Source organism: Homalodisca vitripennis, chromosome 1 (assembly GCF_021130785.1).
Source record: "Homalodisca vitripennis isolate AUS2020 chromosome 1, UT_GWSS_2.1, whole genome shotgun sequence".
In the NCBI taxonomy this organism is placed as follows: domain Eukaryota; kingdom Metazoa; phylum Arthropoda; class Insecta; order Hemiptera; family Cicadellidae; genus Homalodisca; species Homalodisca vitripennis.
In genome coordinates this window covers 27,964,013-27,977,963 of record NC_060207.1, presented here as the reverse complement: position 1 = coordinate 27,977,963, position 13,951 = coordinate 27,964,013, and positions in this window count along the sequence as shown.

Here is a 13,951-nt window from a genome sequence, read left to right as displayed (position 1 = left end):
AGTGGTTCCAATCTTTTAAAAAGGGTAAAATGGAGGAAATAGGAAGCTACAGACCGGTATCTATATTACCAGTCTTCTCAAAAATATACGAAAAAAGTGGTGGCACAATCGGTTAGTTCATTATCTGGAGGAAAATATGCTGCTGGACAACCAGCAGCATGGTTTCAGAAACAGGTAGGTCAACAGTGACAGCAGGAGTTAATTTCGTAGAAACAATTATCAATGCAATTAGACAAAAAAGAAAATGTTATTGGCGTATTTCTGGATATATCTAAAGCCTTTGATTAGTATTTCACATGAACGATTATTCAAAATTCTAACTAGACTTGGTATTAAAGGTAAAGAGTTAAAATGGTTCCAGTCATACTTACAAGACCGCTATCAGTATGTTGAAATAAAAACATCAACACACAAACTACATGGAAAGCTACAGGTCATCGCTAAACAAAATAATGTGTGGCGTCCCACAAGGGTTCCATTTTGGGTCCTCTACTGTTTGTGTGTTATTTGACTGTCTCCCTTCTATATGTGAGGAAAATGCCATTGGTATGATTCTCTATCCAGATGATGCTAATATTATCTTTTCAGGAAGAAATAAACAGGAAATTGAACACCAAAGCAGAAACGGAAATGGCAAAAATAAAACAAGTTTTAAATTCAGCTCATTTATTATTTAAATACCAGTAAAACCAACTTTATTTCTTTTCACACCAAACATAAAATAGAAAAACAATAAAATCCATTGATAACAATAAAAGATTATTCAGTAGAAACAATTAACTAGTACAAAGTTTCTTGGCTTAGTTATAGATAATAATTTAAGTTGGGATGATCATGTAAGCTTTGTGTCAAAAAAGTTATCATCTAGTATTTATGCATTAGGCAGAATGAAACAATACTGTAACCTTACTTCACTTAAAACTATATATTTTTCTTTGTTTTGATTCCCATATGTCTTATGGAAATAGCAATTCTATGGCGGAACTTCAAAAAAGAATTTGGATTACTTACTAATATTACAGAAAAAAGCAAATTAGAATAATGTTAGGCTTGGCTGGTAAAGAGGTCAGATTTGACTGTGTAAATCATTCCTTACTTGTTAGTAAACTAATAATTTTTATGGGATTTTGGGCAACTCTTTAGCATGGTTTCAATCTTTTCTTCATGGTAGAAAGCAAAGAACGCTAATCAACAATAATGGCATTAAAAAGTATATCATCATGGGTGAATATATGTGCTGGTGTACCACAGGGGTCCATTCTGGGCCCTTTGTTGTTCATTATCTTTATAAATGACATGCCACATAATATTAGAAATGACCTGATTTTGTATGCTGATGACACAACATCTCTGGTAAAATGTAACAGGGAGCAAGATTTAAAATTAGAAAATAATTAATTCCCTAATAGACTTAGAAAAATGGTTTACTTGTAATGGGCTCGCATTAAAACAGTGATAAGACACAAATTGTAAAAATTTCAGACTGTACAAAATAAGGGCTATATGTTCCAATTTTAATATAGATTTTAAGAACTCGGTGATTGTCTACAGTAAATACCACTAAGTTTTTGGGGCTAGTTATTGATAAGAATCTTTCTTGGAGGACCACACATAGAACTGCTAAATAAAAAAACTGAGCTCAGCTTGCTACCATAATGTACACATTGAGAGAGCTGGTTGATATTAAGACTAGGCTCATAGTTTATTATGCTTGCTTTTTTTCATTGGCACAATATGGGATCCAAGTGTGGGGATGTAGTTCAGGTATTTTCTCTGTTTTTTAAAGCTCAAAAGAGATATATTAGAACCATGCTATTTTTGAATCAGAGAGGATTCATGTAAAGATATTTTTAGAGATAATGAAAATATTGACCATTCCATTCATTGGTATAATCTATAGCTGTTTAATATTTATTCATAATCGCCTAAATTCAGAAACTATAATTTCATCATGAACATTCAGTATGGCACCCGTTTTAAAGACAATCTGCAATTTCCTCATTCACAAAATTAACATTATTTTGAAAGCTCTCCAAATTATATGGGAATTAAATTTTACAACAAATTACCTCTACATGTAAAGCAGCTAACACTGTTCAGTTTTAAAAAATCAGTGAAAAGCTTACTAATTAATAAGGGCCTATTATAATATTTCTGAAATTTCTTGCAGGACAATCTGCAAGCTTGTGTAGTTTTAGTGAATTTGACAAAAACATTTGTTAATGTATGAAATGTTGTACAAACTGTTTTTTATAATACCATATAGTATGTATTATTGACAAGCAAACCTGTTCACACAAACATGTATAGTTGTATAACTGTGGATGTTATGTTGCAATAAATTTCTTGATTCTTGAGTCAGTAAAAATGCATTTTCCGAGAACAAGGAATTTTAACGGTATTTGATAGGTATATTTTAGAAACAGTGTTAAATATTGTAAACAAATTAATATTCCCACTATATCACAAAGTCACACATATAATACAAGGCATCATTTTATTAGTGATAGACATAATTTGGAACTCTATAAAAAAAAACTTTTGCAGGACTAAAATTTATGCAGTACTTACCTCAAAAACATTACCAATGAACAGAATATGACAATATTTATCAGAAAACTAAAGACATTTCTTACCACCATATCTTGCTACTCTTTAGTAGAGTTTTATAATCATAGAAATAGTTAGTATTTGGGTCAACAAATTTATAAAATGCCAACTGAAAAAGTGTATGTTAGTTAATCTTGATTAGGTCTAAGTTAGTTATCAAGGGTGATTGGCGTACTTTTATATCAATATTTTCATTGGCACTATAATATAAGTATTTATAATATTTACATCATAATTTGACACTATTCTGTACAGCATACGTATACAAATGAATAAAGAATATTTTGAATTTGAATTTGGATGAAGAAACTGACCTCATGTTTGATCTGATGCAAAACAATAAGATTAACAAGGCATTACTAATTTTATACAAAGATTCTTTTCCACATAAATCTGTACAAAGTTCCTAGCTTAAGTTATGGGCAAATAAACCTCTCTTACCATCTCTCTTACCAAAACTGTGCACACTACCAAAATTAGATAGTTTGTAAAGGGATAACCTGGGCACCTCAAGTCTTACTGAAAGAGAGAATGTGCAAGACATTGGCATTGTCCCTACAGATCATGATATTTTTACGTCATTTGCCCATAACTTTTGCTTGAAACGTTGTAGAGTAGTTTTCTTAGTGTCATTGTGTTTCTTTTAAATTGACCTTGTAAAGGACATATTACAAGATAGGGGTTGCAATTTGAACATTTAAAGTTACCCCCTTCTTTCCCCTTTGAAAGGAGGGGGGGGGAATTTTTTATTCTCTAAAAAATTTAAAAAATATTTGAATAAGTATGGTGAAGGTTGTACATCGATATCTCAATCCGTTACGATATATCTAGGTGTATCAGGACTTACTTTACATCCTGTATAGTTATTTAATGTTATTGTTATTTCATTGATATTTAGCTTATTATGTAAAGAAACCCCATTGATGTTGGGATCGATAGGTCAAAAAAAAAACAGTCCATCTTTGGTCCGTCTGTGTAATTGATAAATGAGAATTGAGAGATGTTTGTGTCATTTTGTTAAATATGAAAGAATAACAAGTAATGACAATGTAAAAAATTCAGAAGCTGTTTTTATTGTGTGTGTGTGTGTGTGTGTGTGTGTGTGTGTGTGCGCGCGCAAAAAAATAGCATTTTGGTAGTAGTATCTAAAAAATTTCAAAGCTAAAAATATGTATCCAGATATTTACCAATAAATATATATGTATGTCATATTTGACAAATTCAGTATCCATTACATGCTTATTTAAACATATATTTTTTTTTACATATAATGTTACTTTTCACAGATTCCTGAAGACTCCTTCTACTCCAGGGTCTGATGTCAGCAGCAACTCTCCTGCTTCCATCTCCTGCAATTTTGGCTTTCAGTAAGTTAGACCTGGACAATTCTGCTTTATATAACCATTTAATAAAAAATCTTTTAAATGCCATACTTAAAAATTTATAAAACAATTTTTATTATAGTTACTCTTAAGTATAGATACAATAAATTTTAGAAGACTCAAATTCTAGTCTGTAATCATAAATAAATTTACCAATCACCAGATAACTTAATTGGAAGGGTTCACGTGGCGAGTTATGAGTTTGAGTTTGAATGTCTACACGCTTTTAATGGTTAATAAAACACACCTAGAAACATCTATTGTTTGTGATCATAAGACTTGAACATCTACATTATAACGTAGATTTGATAAATAGTGTCAGATTGGTCATTGGAACATTCAGGCAAATACCTGGTCTTACATCCTAACGTGTTGATTAGGACACATGTTGTTTAAGGGCGTCAGTGCACAAAATACTCTAACTATAGATCCTATAGTCATTGCAAGACAACAAAAGAATTTTTATTAGGAGTTGAATTATTTCTTACAGTTATTATAATTTGATTCAGTAAACTAAGTGTTGATTTGTAATTGAATTATTTCTATACTTTGTGAATCATACTGTGAGCACAACAATGAATAGTGAATGTAATAGTTTTAAATCATAATAATTATTACAGTTAAGACTTAATGCTTAATTTTATTGTGGATGACATTTAAAACGTAAAACATGCACTTGGTATTTCATTGTTCTCTGTATTCCTTTTTGCAGAAACGTACAGGCTAACAACACAAGCCGTCCTAGCAGTGCCCAACGCCAGTATAAGCCCAGTCTTTCACCTGCCATGAACAGTTTGCGTCTACTCTCAGTTAAACCCAGGTATAGATATTATAATGTTTTAGAGATAAGAGAGTAACCTGTGTGTACAAATTTAATTTTTGCTCAGTCAAGTGTATCCATAAAATAAATCAAATAATGTTTTCTTGAAAATCTACAAATTGCTTGCAGTTCATGTACAGCACATGTAGAGAACAAGTTCTATTTTAAGAACAAAGTGTAAAATATACTATTACAACTTTCATTTTTATTTCCCTAAGAATAAATGTGCAGTGAATAATAAAAAAGGTGCAGTGAATAATCAAGTAGGGCTGAAGAGCTAGAAAATAGAGTAATAGCTCAAACCTGTCAACACAAATCTTGCGTAATGGTATACATGATAAAAACATAGCAATAATTGGAGATTGAGAGATTATGTTTCAATGATCTAAAAAATACCAAGAGTTTCTGTACAATTCTTATTGTAATTTAAATGTATTCCAAAACCAGTATCTGAGTACTTTTGTGTTGTAATACAATATACAAAATAAGTTATATCAAGCTAATTAAGCTTGACTGACTTGCTAGATATTAGGCACTCAATAACTAGAATTAAATTCACAAGATAGAACTACATTTGAGGAACTTGTGATTTTATCTCATTTATTCCAAGACTGCACTAAAATTAATTTTTATCTGAGCTAATCCAATATAATCTACTCTAATCCATCAGTGCTGTGAGTGAGAAGGATCTGACACAAACATTTATAGTTTCAGAAAAATAATTTCGTCCTGCAAACCATTTAAAATTCCAAATATGCCAAATATATATATATATATATATATATATATATATATATATATTATTATATAAACAAATAAATATGATCTAACTGCTTTTGTAAATGTTTAACCAATTATTTTGAGAAACCTAATCTGATCCTATTTCAGAGTTGAAGGTGGTTAATGTTATTAGAAGTAACTACACAGTATAAAGTTATTGTTCTCCCATCTCCTACATTAACACCCAAGTAACTCTGAACATACTAAACGTGATAGACAGAAACATTAGAAGAGTCAACTGAATGTTGTATTGTTATTGTAGTGATTTTTGCATGCTAAAATCCTAGCTTTAGGATCATATATTCCCGATATGTTAGCTCAAAATACCACAATAACATTGAAAATTGTTATTCTTTTAATAAAGGAGATAATTTTAAATAGTTGTTTGACTTATTTAAAACTGGCTGTAATCATAGAATGTATTTTAATAACGTCTTTATTTCATTTTTCAGATACTGAAACGACATTCTACAATTTGGTTTCTTCAAAATTTTGTTTGAACTACTTAAAGCCACAAATGTTTGGGTTACTAAACAGATAATTTCCTTTAGTTACCTTATTGTCTTTAGTTTTTTGTAATACAATTCAGAATGATGCAATTAATTAATTAAGGTTAATTTCAGATAATAGATTTTTGAGGAAAAAAGGAAAAATATTGTTTTGTATTGTTCCAAGTATACTTTTTATGTTTCACTGGTATATTAATTATTACTGATAATTATCATAATGTTTGAGTTACTAAACATTAATATATAAGATAATTTCCTTTAGTAAGTCACTCCCTTTAGTTTTTGTTATAAAATTCAGAATGATGTAATTATTTAAGGTTAATTTCAGATAGTAGATTGTACTATAAAAAATAGTTTAAAATTGACCAAGTATTATTTTTTATGTTTCACTGGGGTACATTGGTTATTACTAGTAATTATCATAATTTCACACTGTTAAGTATATTTTAGATAAATGTAAATCAATTTAAATGTGTTTACTAGCAATAAATTGTAGATGTAAATTAGTATAGATAATGTTGTAAGTTACTATTTTTATAATACTGTACAGTTACAATTAGGATTCATTTATGTAATAAACAACTGTTAAAAAATTAATTAAATAATTTTCATTAGTTATTATAATTATGTTTAAAAAAATACTGCATGTGAAGGTGCTTTTTCAAATGACAGTAACCTGTATTAAGCCCTATTATCTGTCACAAAACACCTCTAATACCTCTATGTAAGGAAAGAGCAAAAAATTGGCTCATGCAAAACTGCATGTGGTGGCTCGTCTCATGGCATTTTTCCTTTACCCAGGAGATGATTACCTGAAATGTATATTTTCTAAATATCCCACAGAACAGCTAAGGCCCCATGAACTTCATTGATGATGTCTTCTTTGCCATTACATCAGCAGTCTCATTACCTCTAACTCCTGTGAGTTCTGGGATCCCACACAAAGTGAGGTTTTCGAGTCTACCCAGCTTGAAAACAGCGATGTAACAGTTGAGGACTGCGTGGCTGTCTGTGAAGATGCCAATTTTCATGGCCTTTAAACCTCTCTCTGAGTTCTCTCCAGCGCACTCTATTACAGCTGTGAATACAGTACATTACCTGGAAAATGTTGGCTTTAGATAAAGCAATATTGAAAATCCAGCCTCACAAAGGTAGGTGGATGAAAATTGCATCAACAACTTTCCAGCTCCCAAAGCAACTTGAGGTTTAAACGGGAAGATAACAATCCAAAGTCTTCAACACCCATGTTTTGAAAATTCATTAATGCTTGAGAATCACATTTTATGTCGATTACCTATTCCTGAATGTGGTTCGTCCACATTGATTTTAAAATTGATCTCTTGTCAACTAAAATTGCCAGCTCTCTGACCTAACATCTGTAAAATACTGTCCAATTTAATGTTTGTTATACCAAATACTGTGATACAAGATCTTTAATTTCGTTATTAATTGAAGTAAACAATGTATCTTCAAAATAAGATCTGTTACAAATTTTAATTTTTTGAAATTATTCTACAAATTCAATTATAATACATTCTTTGTCTTTAATAATCCTTTTAAAACAACCATTGAATGTAAATTATATTTTTTATTTATTTCTTTAATAGTCTAAAACATTAAAAAACTTTATTCAATGAATTAACTCTAAAATCTTATAACTCTACAACAATTGTCAAACCAAATTTGTCTTTAATTTTCTCTAAATTCAAAATTATATATTTCTGAGTTTCTTAAAATTCATTTCACTTTGTATATTCTTTAATTGTAAATTCTCCAACATCGTTAACTCTTTTTAAGAGCTCCATTTACGTGGGTAATTTTTAAAGTAAGAACCGATTGCGCATTGTGCCCGCGCATCCTGTCACGCGTCGTCCGTTCAAGGTCAGCCACTCTTGGCCAGCCCCCCACCATGCCATACGTTTCACGTCTTTGCTGGTGTTTGGTTGTGGGGTTATACTGTTTTGTTTGTCACCATGTCAACCACCAATCCCGCCAGTTGTGACGGCCTACTATAATAAATGAAGACTTGACACAAAAAGTTGATAAAGAAACTCATCAAAAATTGCCACAAGCGTCAAGATCTGTAGTTTATAATATTGCTACTGATACACTTTGTTACAAAAAAAGTGTGAGAGATGGTTGCCAAAATATGTTGATAGAAAAACATAAATCGCATGGCACATTATTTGTCCTTTTTGGAGCGCTATCACAAGGATGGTGATGAGATGTGAGTTGTGTACTACTCTCCACAGACTAAATGTTAATCCAGTGAGTGGCATCATACAAACTCCTCAATAAATACATTAAACAATAAAGCTACAAAAATTCAATAAAAAATCTTCAACAAGGAAAATCATGACCACAGTGTTTTAGAACCGGAAAGGTTTACTTTTTTATAGACTTTGCTGCAAGGAATGACAGTAAATGTAGAGAGATACTGTGAAACGTTATTGGAGCTTAGGCACGCTATTCAAAACTGCCGGCGGAGTCGTTCTGATTAACGACAATGCTCGGCCTAATGTTCGCTTTAATATTACGTGTTGTAAAAACTACATTTTTACTATAAACCTATTTGTGCAATACATTATATTTTTAGGTAAATGTGGAGATAATTATGGTATAAAAACATTATGCATAAAGTGTTAAAAAATTACTACTCAAATTTTTTTTTTCATAAAAGTGGTAGGACTGCACCCGATAAAGTGTGATAGTATTAAAAATACTAGAATCTGAGATACTCAATGTATTCTTCATTTTTTCTAGTTTCAGAAAATATATAATGGTATCCAGGTTTTCTTGAAGAATTATATAAATACCACAAATAGTATACAAAAGGCTAAATTTGTTACTATGGGTACGATCTTTTTTTAGTTAAAATAATATTTAGTTTTTACACTAAATGTTTCCAAAATATACCAAAATTTAGAGAATTTTGTACACTACAAAGCAATAAGTAAATTAACGAACAATTTCTAAATTGTTAGTATCTCTGAAAACTGGTGGGACAAACCTAAATTAGTTATTATGGATACAATTATTTTCAAAAATTAAAAAAAAAACATGGTTGCCTGTAAAGTCGGTTTTACGGGCGAAGATTTTACGTGACAACGTCTTTTTCTCGGTAGAATATTTATTGATATGAATATTATTAAATTGCACAATAGGAACAAGGAATTGAATGAAAATAAGAATTGCACAAATTTTAACTATAGAAAATATATTTTGTTTACTAAAACATTGTAACATAATTTGAAATTAATTAAAATTTGTTTATTGTAAATGGTAAAGTTGAATAAAACATTTTACTAAAATTGGAATTTGAAATTCTTGCTAAACACAGTTAAATTCTAACTCCGCGCGCGTGGTGATTGGTCGGTTTAGTTTCGTTTGTTTGGTCGCACTGTTATGACAGGTTAGAGGTTTATAAATTTGTTTATTTTAAAATGTTTGACTAGCAATACGCGCTGTTTCTTCTCAATTGACTGAATTACGATTGATTGCAGAGTGATTTAAACTAATAATTTACTTAACACTATCAACATTTGTCAATAGTATGACATACCGTAACCTATAAACTCAGTTCCTCAACTTTTGTGTCAATCTAACAATCAATCAATCATAGTATACGATAATGAAATATCAGTGTACAATTATTTACCTTTATTGTTGTAGTTGTTGTAAATGACGAATCTAAGCACTCCACATTTTCACGAATAAACATAGTTATCTGCTTTATCCCGTGCGGCGGACCCACTGGACGGGCATCGTAACGTTACCGGGCGTTACACTTTTTCATGAGTGACTCCGAGCCGCAACCTAATTTAAGACGTTGTCACGTCAAAATAATTTGTTTACATTGCAATATATTATAAAAATACATAAACTGCCATGCAACATAAAATATGTTGATAAGTTTAGTAAAAGAACTAAGAAAACCGAGTGTGTGAGTATCATAAAAAACGTTTTCAGTGAAGTAAATGAAATTTGAATACATAATTATGACAAGTTGGATAAATAAGGCTAATGATGGTTTTTCAACAATTATTATTAATTCCAGAACTGTAAAGAACGTATACAATGATGACGATATGAATGTATTTTGACAGCTCATATTTTAGTATTGATATTGTATTACAAACCAGAAGCCAATCAGAAACTGGCTATCATGACTAGCGCTTCTTTCGGTGTGGTAACCAACTAGCGCCCGTAACCGAAGAAGAAGATATAAGTCCTGGTCACCAAATGTGGGTTTTTTAAATCTCATTTAAGCCTCAGCGTCATCTATGCCGGCTTCGAAGTGCACTGTTTTTTTTTTATTAAAGTACATTATTGGACCTCCCCGGGATTTGAACCCCTGATCTCTCGATTAGAGAGCCGAGACTATAACCATTAGTCTACAGAAGAGGACAACATATGTGGGTTTTCTGGGCCTGCTAATCATTCTTATTTGTTTCTACTATGAAAAGAAAACAAACAATCGTAATCATTACAATAACAATGGTTACTGTGTTTGATAAAGATACCGTTTAAAATGCAAAATATTTATTTGTCACTAGCTGACCCGGCGAACTTCGTACCGCCTTAAAGGGCCCACAGCATCCACATTGGTGCTTGAAATGTGCAGAATAAAAGACAAAGTAAAAAATAAATCAAATTAGGTTCCTATGTGATTTTTTCCTTCACAACTAATCTGAAATTTAAATAGAAAAACAAAGTAAAAGACACAATTCGTAAGTTATCTAAAATAATTTAAAATCGCAATAAGCAGCAAAGCCACAGATACATTAATTGTATTAATATTGATTCTATTTCTTCAGTCGAGTACCTTGTGATATACACCATTTTTTGTCTTGTTATTAGGTGCAAGAATGAATAAAAGCAGATGGTTTGCCGACACGTGAACATGCCACGTTTTGTCCATGAGAAAAACGTGGATTTTCTAAATTTAGTCCACAAAACGCTCAAAGATTGGCCTCGTGATTTATTGATCGTCATGGCAAATGCAAGACGAATCGGAAACTGAGTTCGTTTAAATTCAAAAAGCAAATCGGTAGGAATGATCGGAATCCTTGGAATAAGAACTTCCTCACCTTTAAATTTTCCTTTAAGAATCGTCGCGTGAATCACATTTATCATCAATTTTTTCACAACCAAACGCGTTCCATTGCATAATTTTGGTTGATTTAGATTGCGAAGCATTATGACTACTGCACCAACCTTCAAAAGTAAATTATAGGGTGGTAAGCCGGGCACATCCAAAGAGTTTAAAAAATTCAGTTGGATAGTTAGTGGCCTCATCTTCATTTGTTTACGCAACCAATAGATTTGAATGTTTGCAGAGTACCATCAATTTGACTCTGAATTAAAAGTTCAAATCATCCACATCCTTGTTCTTAGCTGCCAAGATTGCTCGCTCACTCAACCAATTGTTATTTTTGTGATTAGTATTTGATATTGGGAATACTTTGCTGATTAGTTCATCTTTTTGTTGAGATGAGATAAAGGTGCAAAAATTGGATGGAAATGAAATCAATCCACTTTCTTGATCTACAGGAACACAAACATTACCAATAGTCAACAACTGATTAGAAAAATTTTGAGCAGATGGATCGTTTAATAATTCAACTCTCATGTTTGCAGTCAACTGTAGTTTTTTACATAACGCCACAAATTTGAGGATTTTAGGCAAGCGTTTATTTCATCAGCAGCAGTTGATCTAGGAATAACTGGCAGTGTTTGGCGAAAATCACCAGACAGTAAAATTAATGCGCCTCCAAAACATCTTGTGTCATTGCGCAGATCTTTCAATGTTCTATCAAGTGCTTCCAATGCACGTTATATGGGCCATTATGCATTCGTCCCCAGATAATGATTTTTGACGCTACTAAAACTTTTGCCATTGCTGAGTTTCTTTGATATGTTGCACGTTGGTTGCTCAATGGTTTGAAGATTCAAAGGCAGTTTCAGCGCTGAATGAGCCGTACGACATCCTTCCAATAATGTGGCTGCTATCCCAGAAGAAGCAACTGCTACTGCAATATCAGATCTTGCACGAACAGTAGCCAAAAATCAATGACATTAGGAATGTCTTTCCAGTTCCACCGGGAGTATCTAAGAATAATAACCACCATTTCCATCACTAATTGCCTTTATTAATGTACTATAAACTTCCTTTTGTTGGGGGTTCAACAGGGTACATTTGTTTGAACTAATTGTTCTAATTCACAACACGACGCTCTTGTCGTCCGATTTCACGTTCTCTTCTTCAGTAGAATTGTTCACAAGTTACGAAGCCTTCTTGCATTACGGCTTTGTTGAGGCAGATTTGATCTTCTGGGTCGCGGCATCTTTATAATAATCCTCTCAATGTTCACAAACACTCGCAAATCGTTTAATTTCGTGCGAAACAAAGTTATCCGAACCGAAAGCAATCGAAGTAATAAGTTGTTTGTCTTTTTAAAAAAACCAACAGATTATTTGCACAGGTAAAAAAAAATCACTTCATGATTGACTGATTATTAAAAAAACTGAAAGGACAATCTATATGTCAGTAGCCATGATTTCATTTTGTTTGACTGAGTAACCCAGAAAAATGACACAGGCAGCTATCATAGTGTCAATCAAATTTACAGTTTTTTGTTTACATTTTGGAATTCAGGCAATTGTTTTTTTCAAGATACAGTTTTTTTTACTCTATGCTTTCAAACTATAAGTGTAAAGAAATTTAAAATAGTAATTAAATGATATAAAAACATATATTTCTTTTGTCGCATTATATATATGTTTACAAAGAACAGCTGATTAAATTTAAAAAGGCTCTTTAAACTTAATAACATATATTTGCTGCAATGCATTTCTTACGGGTATTTCTGTAACTTTTAGAGACCAGTGGGCGGAATCCTGAATCGGGAAAGGGATAAAAAGTATCCTATGTCTTTCTCCCAGTTCTTAGCTACCTCCCTACCAATTTCAGCCAAATCGGTTCAGCCGTTCTTGACTTATAAATAGTGTAACTAACACGACTTTCTTTTATAGTCTATATATAGATTATCATTTTTATCAAATTTATATATTCAATTCCGAAAGCGAATCGGTTCTCAGGAAATTTCTCGAGATCTGTAAAAAAATAATAGCTTTGAGAGTGCTTTTAACGCTTGAGTGTCAAGGACGGCGAGAAAAATATCAACTGTGAAAAAAATTACCTGGGCTCACCCCACTGGCTCAAAAGTTGAAGAAATCTCCATCAGAAATACATTGGTAAGTAGTTATAAATGTAGTCATATGTTTAGAGTGCACATTACATTACAACAGTGGTTTTGTTAGAACCACTATTGTATATCTGTTTTAAATATACCATTTATTATGAACAATAGCTGATGTAACGCAGAGCCGTTCCGGTACTGCTTTAACTAATTAATAGGCCAAATGTGTTCCAGAGAATATGAAATGGTAGTAGATTTTGTAGTGTACTAAGTTTTATTTGATATTTTACTACAACGAAACTCAAATGTTTCAAGTGTATTTTCATACCCAAAAGAACCAAGGAACAGTTGGATGCTAATAAGTTTTTGCACCAGCGCGAAGTTCAGTCGGTTAGTAGACGTCGACCCGGCGCTGTGACGCGGCCTATTCATCTCGTCATGATCTGTCGTTTGACTGTCAGGTCAGAGTAAACACTATGAGACACCAAGCTATCAGTTCCGAGTTGTTACCGTTAGTTTGAAAATGTTCTGCGGTAGGATCGCGGACTCCCGTTTTCCCGTGATATTCCATTATCTATCTCAACTCAATGCAACACTTAGATTTATGTTTTTTTGGTAGAATTTCCATGGAAAAACGCCGATTTATCT